Here is a 13,314-nt window from a genome sequence, read left to right on the forward strand (position 1 = left end):
TGTGTAGAAAACTCTGGTTTTTGCATGGATGGAATATAGCCTACTACACATTCATTGCCCCATCAACTTTTGCTTTGGACCCACCCACCAATTGCATGTGGCCCCCAGAAGGTTACCTGTGAAAGAATTTAAAAATGTTCCCCACATCCGCTCTACATACTATAGGCCACATTTCAGTGAACACATCTTTCTGGCCTAACCGTCAGATCCCCTATCAGAAATGTTGAATGTCATGTCCAATCATTTATCAGCCGGCAACATGTTTCCCTCCAGAGTCCTTGAATTGCTCTTTAGTATTGCTTGCTGATTATATTATGATGTGCTATTTACCTCGGTCAGAAAAGCGAGACCTTTTACGTCGCTTCCCTTGTCAGAAATGTATCAAATAAATCGCTGTATTTGGAATGTGGCTCGGTAGAGTTCACTGCCCAGGTAAACGATTTGCCGTAGCTCAGTGCATAATGTGGACATAGCAGAAGGTTAAATGTGCCAATGTGCTGGTCTGAGGAGGGAATTGCTGCAAGGATGCAATGGGAGGGGGATGTTAATGGGGTGGCAATAAATATAAACAGGAAGCACAGGAAGCATAGACGTCATTTGGGCAAGTTGAAGGAGAAAGGGACATTTTTCGGCTTCCACTTTCATTACTATGAAAACAGAAAATGTAAAGAAACCTCATTTTCAACTGCCACTCAAAATGTCATCTTAAGTGGCAATGTAGCCAATATTTGCAATTACCTGGTTTGGAGTATGAAACTGTTTATAATGCACCATGTGAGCATAAGAACCTCCTATTGGATCAGGCTAATGGTCCATTTAATCCAGCATCCTGTTTTCACAGCGGCCAACCAGATACCTGTAGGAATCCCAGAGGTGAGATATGAGAACAACAGTAATTCTCCCCTCCTGTGGTTTCTAGCAGCTGGTATTTAGAGATGATGCCTCTGGCAGTTAAAGCAAAGCATAGCTGCTGTGTCTAGTAGCCATTGACAGCCTTGTCCCCCACAAATTTGTCTAATCTTCTTTTAAAGCCATCCAAAGCAACATACATGACTGCCTCCTGTAGAAGCGAGTTCTGTAGTAACCTGGGCTTGGCATTCTGGAACATGGATTAAAGTTCCTTCTGTTGTTTGACCATGTCACAGATACAATTCACCAGTCCCATGGGACACTGCAAGTTGGACAAGTACTTTTTTCTTAATTTATTTCCTGTATTTGTCTCCTGCTTTTCAGGCAGTTTTGCTTCGCAGAGTGATTCATATCAATTTAAAAAGTGAGGGTGGTTGCCACCAGCCTTCTAAGCTAAAAAGACAGACATAGAAGGGAAAATGAGTAGAGAGGAAAGGCAGAGAAGGGCAGATCAGTTATTAGAGGCCACAAAAAGTGGATGGTTATAAATAGGAATGGTGGAGAAATTCAGTTCAGTTCTCATTTAAAGAGGAAACCTACCTAATTCAGACGTTCCAAAACAAAATGTGAACTGAAATACAAACATCCATTGAATTTTGCACTTCCCCAAATTTTGGAAGGCATTTCTCCAACAACATGTCTCCAGTAATGTGTACAAAAATGCATATACTGGGGTGGAGTGTGGATACAAAATGCATATATTAGTGAAGCCAGCATGCCAACATGCATGACACAGTCATACCTCGGGTTACGAACACTGCGGGTTGCACGTTTTCGGGTTTTAGACTGTGCCAAACCCAGAAGTACCAGAATGGGTTACTTCCAGGTTTCGGTGCTCGCGCATGCGCCTAAGCACAAAATGACGTCACGCGCATGTGCAGAAGTGCCGAATCGTGTCACGCATGTGCGCAGATGTGGCGCTTCAGGCTGCAGATGCCAGGGGTTGCAAACGTGCCTCCCGCACAGATCATGTTCCCAACCCAAGGTATGACTGTGTAAGGGGAAACGGCTTTGCAAAAATGTGTCTAGAATGGTATGTATAGAATGGTTTGTCTATTAGGGCAAATTCGCACTAAATTGCTGATAATTTTTCATGAGTACTTCTTTTTGGAGGAGAAACCTCTCAAACAAATATGAAGATATGGAGGGATGAACTTACGTCTGGGAAAATGGGAAATGGAGAAGCCAACAGATCAGCCCATTCTGGGCTTTAAGCAGCCATTTTTATACAGTTCAGACTAGGCTAATCTTCCCTTGCTGGTGTTCTTGCTCGAATAGCAACTTATGGTTCTTGTGGTTTCAGCCAATAGCTGGATCATGAGTGACCTTTCTCTTGGCTTTTGCAGTCCTGGAGCTACAGGCAGCTGGAGCTGAGTGTTCCTTCAGGCAGGGATGCAAGCCTCCTACAGCTGCTCCTTCTCCAGTCAGTGACTGGGACCAGGGTGGTCTCCCTCTTGCCTGGTGATCATCCTAAGAGACAGGGTATAGTAGGGCTGCCATACACCCGGCTTTTCCCAAACATATCTGGGAATCGGCTGCAAAATGGCGTCCGGGTGGATTTTTGATGAATCAGCAAAATGTTCGTGAAAACCCGGCAAGCAGGGTAATTTATTTTTAATGCTTTTAAAATTCAAGAAAAGCCCAAAAATGTCAAGCTCAACAAACTTGACAAAAGGAAGGAAGGAAGGAAGGAAGGAAGGAAGGAAGGAAGGACAACAAATTTATCCGGATTTTCACTTTGGGAATATGGCAACAGCCTCCCAGTGGCTCTAGTTTCTTTGGCTGATGGCAGAAGCTATAGTGTACTTTCTTTACAGTTCCAGAGCTGTGTACAACCTTTGGTAACACCATGACACAAAACCCAGGCCTAGGGACCAAATGTGGCCCTCCAGGCCTCTCTCTCTCTGGCCCTCATAACTCTTCCCAAGCCTCCCCCCATCACCAGCTTCATATCCCAAGTGTTTTTGCTTCCTTGATGTTTGATCCTGCCTCTTCTTTGCCTGGAGGGGGTATACAGGTGTGTGTGTGTGTGTGTGTGTGAGAGAGAGAGAGAGAGAGAGAGAGAGAGAGAGAGAGAGAGAGAGAGAGAATTAGCCTACTGTACAAAGGTTTAAAAAGGTCTCTTACGAGGAATGGTTGAGGGCATTGGGTATGTTTAGCATGGTAAAGAAGCGACTGAGAGGAGATATGACAGTCAACTTCAGGTATCTAAAGGGCTGTCACATGGAGGATGGAGCCAGCTTGTTTTTTCCTGCTCCAGAGGCTAGGACCCAAACCCATGGATTCAAATTACAAGGAAAGAGATTCTGACTAAACATCAGGGAGAACTTTCTGGCAGTAAGAACTGTTTGACTGTGGAACAGAATCCCATGAGAGGTGATGGACTTTCTTTCCTTGGAGGATTTTAAGCAGAGGTTGGATGGCCATCTGTCATGTATGTTCTAGTTGAAATTCCTATATAGCAACAGGTTGGACTAGATAACCCTGGCTTCCAACTCTACAATTCTATGATTTGAAAGAAAAGATTCCCTGACTTCCGGCTCTTCCATGCTTAACTCTTGACCAGACAGACCAAAGACAAGCCAGCATAGGAACACTTTGCAGCCCCTCTTGAAAGCAGTTGAAGAGCTGCAACTTCCTATTTCACAGCCTCGGAGACACCACCACGATGGCCCTGCTGCTCCCCCTAGCTACCATAAATTTCACCTCTCTTACTGACAAAATGCAAAGCAGGATTTGAGCTGACAAACCCCAGTTGTTTATGAAGACTGATACAGGGAGACACAGTTTGATATTATAATAATGCCTGAAATCACGAACCTCACCTCTGCTCACTGAGCAGTGAGCTAGCCTGATGGGCTGTGTGCTTACATAACTCCGAAAACAGCTGACAGACTCTACGAAAACAGCAGAAATGGACAGGTTCCTTGTCCATTTTAGGAGCATTAATTTGGGTAATGGCTTTCTCCAAGTGGGATCCAACAATATTTGCCTTCTTCCTGATTTGGAAATTAGCCGTTTATTGTCTTTCTTCTCCTGACAAAAGAGAAGGGGGGAGATTATGAGTTCCAAGCTAGAAGAAAAGTGTGTTGTTTGCAGCAAAATGAGCTTTTACTTTCATTTGTTTTAGATGCTTTCCTTTAATTAATTAAAGGTTGATGTGCAGTGGGAGGGGGGAGCACCTTGGGAGGGTGTTGCCTGGCTCACAGCCAGGTAGCCTTGACGTATGCAGGCTTTGCTTCTGACAAACTGGCGCCTCCACCTTGAGGCTGTGGCTTCTGTGTGTACATTTAAAAGGGGGGGTGGGGGATGTGATAGCATAGCTTCTGTAGTCTAGGCTCTGGTATCTTTTGGGTTAGATTACCACAATGCAATATCCATGGGGCTGCCCTTGATGGCAGTTTTGGAACTGCTGCTGGTTGAGAATTCAGCAGCCAGGTTGTTGACCAACGCAAGATAGTCTGAACATAAAACATCAGTTCTGGCATGACTGCACTGGCTTCCATGGAATTTCTGGGCTCAGCTCAAAGTGCTGCTTTTAACCTATAAAACCTTATGTAGCTCAGGAGCTCACATTAGCCAACACAGACCCAGCATTCATCATGCAAGGCCTTCTCCTTTTGCCCCCTCCAAGGTAGGTGCAGAGGGTGTTTACATGTGTGAATGGACCTTCTCAGTGGTGGCTTCCCACTTATGGAACACTGTCCCCAGGGAGGCATGTCTGGCACCATCATTGCCCCTCTTAGGCACCAAACAGAAATGTTTCTCTTCTTCCAGGCCTTTGGTCTTTTATCATCTATGGCTTCCTTCGGTAAGTGGGATGGTATATTCCTGCCTTTTTATAACATGAATGTGTTTTTAGCTTTTACTCCATTGTAGTTTTTTGCATTGGTTTTAATGTATGTCCTTTCTTTTTTCCTTTCTTTTTTGGTAGGTTGCTTTTGTGGGAATTAAACTCTAGTTCCCATTTAGCAGAGCTTTGCGGAAGACAGCCCTGGGTCTTTTGACCTGTTAATTAGTTCTCCTTTTCCCTCCTATAAAAACTATGCAATACACTCTCTTTCAAAGTTTAAAGGACAAATAACTTTTACTAAGTGTCCTTGCAGTTGCAGATTAAATATACAGTGCAGGTGGATGTTTCTTAAATTGTTAAAACACCTTACATATATTAAACTGTTACAGACTAACTCTGAGGCAAACAGCAGCACAACATAAAATACCCACTGCTCTGTTAAGACTGTTCAACTAACTGCCATAACTGTACCAACTGCAAATAACTACCTCAGTCATAGGAAATCACAGTTTGACAGCTCTTGAAATTAACCTTTTACATGTGCATTTGGGGATTGGGGAAAATTTGTGGAATATTTGAAAAATTCTTGTATCCAAATAAGTTCTTTGCAGGGTTAACATAAAACCAGTAGTTAAACATATTACGAAAAGAAACAAAAGAATAGCTTAAAGGTGGATTCATGTATAAAATGCAGTTTTAAAAAATGAAAATGATAGCACAAGGGGTGGGATATGTCTATGGGAAATTTGTGCAATTTGTGTGTTTGTGATTTGTATGTCAGTAAATTTTTGAAAAACTGAAAAATAAAAATTATTTTTTAAAAAATATGCATTTTGGATGCTAACATCCCACAGCTTGGAGTTGCTAAACAACAAAAATGCAAATCATAAAGTCCACATAGAAAGCACAGTGTGCTCATGGGGGGGGGGTGTTTTCTCATAAATACCCCCTCTCTCTCTGCTGCCTGGATAGGTGCACCCCCTCAGTGTCCCCAAGGTGTTTTGGTGGGTTTAAACCAGCCAAAACAAACTGAGCATCCAAGAAAAGGGTGTAGCTAGGAAGGACTAATTTGCTCCAGAGGCTAGTCTGTTAGTGCAAATGAGGCACAGCCCTCCAACCTCGGTCTGCCCGCTCTTTACAACGGGCATCGTTTTCCAGCTGCAGTTTCCCAACTATCTCCTTATATACAGTAGACCATGCAAGCTATTGATCATGGGTACAAGGGGCACTAGAACTATTAAAGGTGGTTAAATGAGACTTGGCCATCAGGGAATTGCAAAACAGTTTTTAATACTGTATTAAAGCTTTGCCATTAACCTTTTTGCTCCATCGTTATAGGCTGGAAATTCTAATGTGCAGAAGCAGGTGAGTTGAAGCAGGCAAAATGGTCTTGGGCTGCCTCTATGCACATAAACCTGTACCCGGGAAGAGCAGGTGCTGGTTCTCTTCACCAGGCAACTGGAAACTGTAACATAGCTCTGTGGCAGAGCAGATGCTTTCATACAAAAGGTCCCAGGTTTGATCTCCAGCATCCTTGGTTTGAAAGATCCCAGATAGGTAGGCTAGGAAAAGGGCCTTTGGTTGAGACCCTGGAGAGCCTCTGCAAGTCAGAGTAGGCCATATTAGTCTAAATGGATCGTCTAAGGCAGCTTCCTATGTTCAAGTCTTACTGAAGACCAGTTAATATGGTGTCAAGAATCATGTGGTCACAAGGCTTCATGCCTGCATGATTCCAGGTAGGGGTTCATACATTTGAGTATTGCTTCTAAAAAATTTCCCTGCACAGGCATAAACTATGTCAAGAAAGAGTGTTCAAATTACCCTTCTTCCTGATGCATTTTTCTATGTAAAAGGAGAATTCAGAGAAGACTGGAGGACCTTCTCTCCTCACAGCTTATATAGGAAACTGCCCAGTGAATGTTTTTGCATTAGCCTTGATTTAGCAAGGTATATACTGATATGCGGGTGGCACTGTGGGTAAAACCTCAGTGCCTAGGACTTGCTGATCACATGGTCAGCGGTTCAAATTCCCGTGGCGGGGTGAGCTCCCATCGTTCGGTCCCAGCTCCTGCCCACCTAGCAGTTTGAAAGGACCCTTAAGTGCAAGTAGATAAATAGGTACTGCTTTATAGCGGGAAAGTAAACGCCGTTTCCGTGTGCTGTGTTGGTGCTGGCTCGCCAGCTGCAGCTTCGTCACGCTGGCCACGTGACCCGGAAGTGTCTTCGGAGAGCGCCGGCTCACGGCCTCTTGAGCGAGATGAGCACGCAACCCTAGAGTCGGACACAACTGGCCCGTACGGGCAGGGGTACCTTTACCTTTTATACTGATATGAATTGACAGTTGTGATGGCACATGGATTTTTTTCTAATTCATTTGTATTTGGTGAAACCTGTTCTAATCTAGGGATGAGTGCATGTGTCCATTTTGGTATTTCTATATAATAAAAATGTAAAAATGTCATCATGCAGCCCCTATTGGAGGATATACATGGGTTTGCATTAGGTTGAAGCTTGGATGGGAGCATCTGCCCCCATCCATACTTGGAGTCTGAACTCACCTACACTCATGTTTGGGCCCTGTTTGTGGGTTTCCCACAGGAATCTGGTTGGCCATGGTGAGAACAGGATACTAGGCTAGATGGGCCATTGGCCAGAACCAGCAGAGCTCTTCTTATGTTCTTACACAAGGGTATTTAAGCAGAAAAATCATTGTGGAAACAAGTTTGAGGTGTGTGGAATCTATTTGCACTCTGATGATGTCACAATGGATGCTTTTGGAATTTCAGAATGCATTAGTCATGTTCCCAAAGGGAGGCCTCATTGACAGGAAGGCGGACATGTAATCCAGAAGTGGTGGACCAAAAACAGATTTCTGCCACCTGCTCAAAGGTCAGAAGCACTGAGAAATATGGCCACTAATTAACTCCACCACACACTGAAACATTAATATAGGCCGCAGCCTGTTGAGTCTGACTCGTCAGCTCTGCCCCTATATGTTAATATTGAGAGGGGGAATTATAAAAATGTAATGAGAAAGCGCTGAAATATGAAAGTCTTGTAATGATGAAATATAACAACCCATAATGAAGAAAAAGCAGCAGCATTTTTTTTAAAAAAAAAATTCAATTCTTCTGAAAGATAGAAAGGGAGTTGGGGGTGGGAAGAAAGCATTGCCTGAAAATGAGTTTTACTTCCTGACTGTTCCAAACCTTCCAAAAAAAGCAATTACTGTTGGGCTGGCATTGCCTTTCTGCACATTAATTCCCCATTATGAGTAAAATTAATGGGTTTTGAAAACGCCTTGTCCTTCACATGAGCTATGCTCTTCATTACTGGGGCTAATAATCCACCTGAGATTGGAGGCCATTGCCCAGAGCCTCCCTAGCCTGCTTTACTACAAAATGTGGAAGGGAGCAGGATTTAGATCAAAGAGCTTGTGTCTTCCTTCCTTTTTCCCCACCCCACAGAGGCTTCCTATTGTTTAGTAATATTGTTATTTGTTAACTATGGAACTCACCCCCACAGGAAGCAGAGATAGCTACCAACTTAGATTGCTTTGAAAGTTGATTAAACAAATTCATGGAGGACATACCCCACAAGTGTCCCATTTTAAGCAGGACATCCCAGATCACAGAAACCAATTCTGTTTGGTTCCCAGAATGTCCCATTTTTGGTCCAATACTCTGATGTGAGTCCAGAACATCACTCACTCTGGTGCAAGTCAACAGGATCGTGCCAGAGCACTGAACCAAAAGGTGCTCTGGTGCAACCCTGCTGACAATCACCAGGACGCCTTCTGGTCCGGTGCCCTGGCAATAATTCATAGGGTTGTGCAAGAGCGCCTACCTTTCAGCCAGGCTTTCCTCCCTCCCACTCAGGGCTCCTGACACCTACACTGAAATACAATTTTTCTTTTACCTTTGCAGGGGATGAATATAGTCCTGGGAAGTGGAAGAATGATGCCCATTCTTGCTCCCCATCTCTTGACCACCTGCTCCAGCATCTGACTGCCGACCCCCTGACAATATGCTGAGCCAAACCTCGATTATTGCTTCCAGCATAGCACTGTGTCCTACCAGACCTTAAAGGATGCCTGGCCCACTTCCAGTTAATCCAGTTCCCCTAAGGTTGACTCCTTGGTTGATACACCAGGAAAAGACAGTTCTCTACTCTGAAGCACTGCCTCTGCTCTCTTCCCCTCAAAGGACCATCCCCAAATCAAAGGGATGAAGCAGGCTTGACAGTCTGTGTTAATTTGTTTCCGCTTTTTGTCATGGAGGGTTTTGCTTTATGGCTGCTTTCTGACCAACCTAAATCCTGATTGAAGCAGCGTCAGATTCTGAGTGCTTGGAGAAATGTTTCATCACTAATTGCCTGCCAGTATCAAACTCTCACCCTGATCGTCAACAGGCAGTGGTTGTTAATATCCTTTCATTAAACGCTCGCTGTGTCTTAGCCACCAGCAGTTCTGGTACAAAGAAGACTCTTGTCCTTAGGAATCAGAGCAGTAAGGGGGTGTTTTGAGGAAGGCACCAAGTGATAACCATCCCCATCTAACTTAGATGCACCCAGGGGATCTTTAAGACTGAAGGATATATAGGTCCCAGCCAACATGGCTGCTGATTGTTCATGGTTAACAGGATGTCTTTGTGAGACATGAGTACAGGACAGAAGTTGAACCAGGACTTCCATCTAGCATTAGTCAGCTGACTCCATGGGCCAATCCCTATCTATGAGGCCCAGAAAAGTCTTACTTTAAAAGCTTTCTCTTCAGGCCAAGCAATTTGACTCTGGTGTGAAGATACTATTTTCCTTTACCTTGGATGATGACTTGACATTTGACTTTATACCTGCCTCTGATCCTTATTTGCTAGCCTGAACTGTGACACCAGCCTGGCCCACCTGGACTAACAGCCAACAGTGTTCTCTGCATCTTAAATGCACATGGCAGCATATACAACAAAGGATCAGGAACTGGAGGGTGGCCTGCAAACTACCTGCATCGCAAAACACCTCTCTTTTTCATCCTTGGAGGCTGGCAACAAAGGCAATATGCATCCAGGCAGTGTTAACAGCTGTCTGGACTATCCAAATTGTTCCAACCAATAGGATTTTGCCTTCCATGCCTATCAGTTCAAAGGGTGTTTCCATCATGGAATGGTGAATTTCAGAGCTTTTAAAAAAACAAAAACAAATAAACCTCCTTGGTTCTCTGAAGCATTTTGCTGTGCTCTGAATTTGCACTTCAGACAAACAAAGGCCACATTCACCCCATACCTTCGAAGCACTATGCTACCACTTCCAGCTGTAATGGGTTCCCCCAAAGAATTCTGGGAGCTGCTAGGGGGGAGGCCTCTTCTCTTTATTGCCAGAGTGGTTATAGGGCTGCCATAAGTCTGGATTTTTCCAGACATAGATAGGATTTGGCCATCAGAAACAGTGTCTGGGCAGAAATCACTGGAATGTCTGGGGAAATCCACACGTATAGCAATCCACATTGGAAGCGTATATCTTGGAGAATTTCCTTAAAAATAGCTCAAAAACTTCATTTTGTTGTTAAGATTTTTCACTTTTTAAAGTATGGCAACCCTATTGAATAATCAGGGAATGCTGAGAATTGTAGTTCTGGGAGGTGGAATAGGGATATTGTTACAACTCTCAGCACCCTTGACAAACTACAGCTCCCACAATTATTTGGGGGAAGCCATGACAGTTTAAAGTGACATCATAGCACTTTAAATGTCTGGCTTGCAAGATGAGCTGATGTGTAATGGTGTGTCATGGTCCTTTTCATTTCATTCTCCTCTCAGTGGCACAGCATCAGAGAAGATGAACAGTGACCAGATGTTTGGCACCTCTTCCTGCTCCTCCACCCCACTGCCCTTCATCATGCCACGCCAGAAGAAGATATTTCACCATGAAATGGAGAGTCAGAATGAACATCCACCTTCTGCTTCATTTGTGGGAACGATATTGTGCAGTCAGAAATGGACATCTGGCGGAGGAGTGTCAATCTCCCAGCCAGGGAAGCAAAAGGAGTCAGCTAAACTATTTCCCCAAGAGATTCAAGCTTGGGGAAGCCTAATTGCCAATGCAGAGGTCTGATGGAAGACTGTCTGTTAGAAATGGCTTCTGTCAACCTGATCTGCTCAGGAAGGGTGATATTGACAAAGGCTTTAGTCTTCTTTGCTCCCTTCCCTCCTTGAATGTTATTTTTACTTTCCATGGGAAGCCCATGAGCAAAGATGTGTATGTTTACTTATTCTATGGGCAGTGCCTAGTGCTTGAAATATCAGTATAATTAGTATCTGGGTTCTAATCTCAGCTCAGTCCTGAAGTTAAGAACATTAGGAGATCCCTGCTGGATCAGGACAATGGCCCATCTAGTCCAGCATCACCATGGCCAACCAGATCCCTCAGGGAAACTAGCAAGCAGGACATAAGCACAAGAGCATTGTCTCCTCCTGTGGTTTCCACCAACTGGTACTCAGAGGCTTCCTACCTGGGCAGTGAAGGCAGAATGTAGCCGCTGAGGCTAGTGGCCACTGCCAGCCTCACCCTTCATGAATTTGTCCAATCCTCTTGTAAAGCAGGACCTGAGTGCTACACTTCTCTCTCAACTTGTGATTCACCGCAACTGGTATCCAGAGGCATATTGCCTCCAACAGTGGAATTAGAACATAGCTATCACGTTTAACAGCTCCAGATATTCACTGAGTGTGGGTGACCACCTTTTCTCGATTGCATCACTTTAGATGGGGGGGGGGATCACATGATTGAATGGTGTCTAGTGGTGAAGAAGAAAGATGAAGGCTCTCTTGGTCTGTATATTTTGTGTTTGAGGAAGCAGGATGCAGCTGGGGGAAAGGTGGGTTCTATGAAAAAGTGAATTATCAAATGGAAGTTTGGGAGATTTTCATCTGTACAAATAAGGCAAAATGTCAAGCTGTCACTGTGAAGTACAATATTCTACCAGTCAGTAAAATCACTGTGATGTGCATGTTAAGGATTATACAATTTTCAGAAAAGAAAAGAAAGAAGAACATCCAGGCAGCCCTGCAGGTCTTATCACAATTGGGGTCTCAGGTTGAAAAAATGAAACACATTAATCCATACAAGACCTAGGGCACATTTTGCACAAAGAGCTGATTCCCCATAGTTTTAAAAGTGGGTTTTTTAGTACAGGAGACTGTTTTCACATGGAAGACTTTCCCCTGACTTTTCTTCCATTTGGAAATATATGAAAATATTGCCCATTCAAAACACAACAGAAATTAGGAAGAGGCCTGTTGGAACAGGGCAAAAAACACAACAGAAATTAGGAAGAGTCATGCTGGATCAGGTCAATAGTCCAGCATCCTGCTCTCACAGTGGCCAAACAGGTACCTGTGGGGAAAACCCATTCAGGACCCAAACGCAAGAGCCCTCTCCTCTCCTGTGGTTTTCTATCAACTGGTAGCTTGACCGTGGAAGCAGAGCAAAGCTGTCTGTAGCCCTCCTCCATGAATTTGTCTAATCCTCTTTAAAAGCCACCCAGGTAGGTGGTCATCAGTGTCTTCTGTGAGAGCAAGTTCCATCGTTTAACTAAGCTCTGTGTGTAGAAGTACTTTCTTTTGTCTGCACCGAATCTTCCAACATCCAGCTACATTTTATAAAGTTCTATCATGTCACCTCTTACTCACCTCTGCTTTATACCAAAAAGTTCCAGACATTGCAACCTTTCTTCACAGGGGAGTTTCTCTGACTCTTTGATCATTTTGCCTGCCCTTCTGTGAAGCTTTTGCTGGGATTTTCGCAGTGTTGCTGTTGGCATGATAATTACAAGCCAACAACAGCCTCTGGCAACTTTGACAGCAAGTGTGGGGGTTAGGAAAAAAAATAGGTGATGGGGGGATTTAAATCTTGCCTTACCCATGAATTCATCAGATCACTGCTCCTCAGCCTCAGTACTCCCAACTGTGATATGGGGATAATGCCACAGACTTACATACCTTAGATGTATCTTACATACCTTAGATGTATCTATGGAGACCTTTGTGATGCTCCCAGGTGTGTTGCTTCTTAGACAATGGGCTATGACATTCAGGATTGACACAGGAAATTTACTTTATTTGGCTGCAACATTTACAGATCCTTGATAAGGCTTTTAATGCATGTCTGCAGTGGGGCTACTCCTAGTCCAAATGAAGAGAAGGTTTGGAGGCTGGGATATTCTTAAGGGGACAGTGTGTAGTTAATTCGTTGTGCTGGGATGCAGCACATCACAGCATAGGCAGCTAATGTGGGATCCAACTCCCTCAAGCCTCAGCCAGCATCATCAGGAATGCTGTGAGTTGTAGTCCAACATGTTGGAGGGTACCACACTGGCTGCCCCTGAACAAGAGACTTCTGGAGTTATTTCTGTTCTTTAATGAGAGTGGCACCTGTAAGATACAAAACAGCTCCTGGTGTTCTCAGTCTATACACCACAGAGAGGTATACTATAAATATTTGGTTTAACAAATGCAAATGTGGAAGAGATCCCGGGGGGGCGGGGGCAGGTGAGGATAGAAGGCAGGTTGAGCTGTTAGCTGCCCATCCCTTACCAGTGGTATCCTTTGATAATCCATTCT

The 13,314-nt window shown here is 44.1% G+C and overlaps 2 long non-coding RNA genes across 3 annotated transcripts; one reads left to right on the plus strand and one right to left on the minus strand.

Moving 5' to 3' along the window:
• Positions 1-734: 734 nt before the first annotated feature.
• Positions 735-12,649, minus strand: LOC310832986. 2 transcript variants are annotated; one of them, XR_014558506.1, is made up of 3 exons: positions 12,385-12,649; positions 3,735-3,945; positions 735-856 (listed from the first exon to the last, which is right to left on the minus strand). It is a non-coding gene; the product is annotated as an uncharacterized lncRNA (long non-coding RNA). The 2 variants fall into 2 exon arrangements; XR_014558507.1 differs by lacking the exon at positions 735-856 and having other exon boundaries at positions 3,645-3,945.
• LOC310832987 lies at positions 7,097-11,016 on the plus strand. The gene is made up of 2 exons (XR_014558508.1): positions 7,097-7,591; positions 10,513-11,016. It is a non-coding gene; the product is annotated as an uncharacterized lncRNA (long non-coding RNA).
• Positions 12,650-13,314: the final 665 nt, after the last annotated feature.

This window comes from Podarcis gaigeae (assembly GCF_964106915.1).
Source record: "Podarcis gaigeae genome assembly, chromosome: 15".
In the NCBI taxonomy this organism is placed as follows: Eukaryota; Metazoa; Chordata; class Lepidosauria; order Squamata; family Lacertidae; genus Podarcis; species Podarcis gaigeae.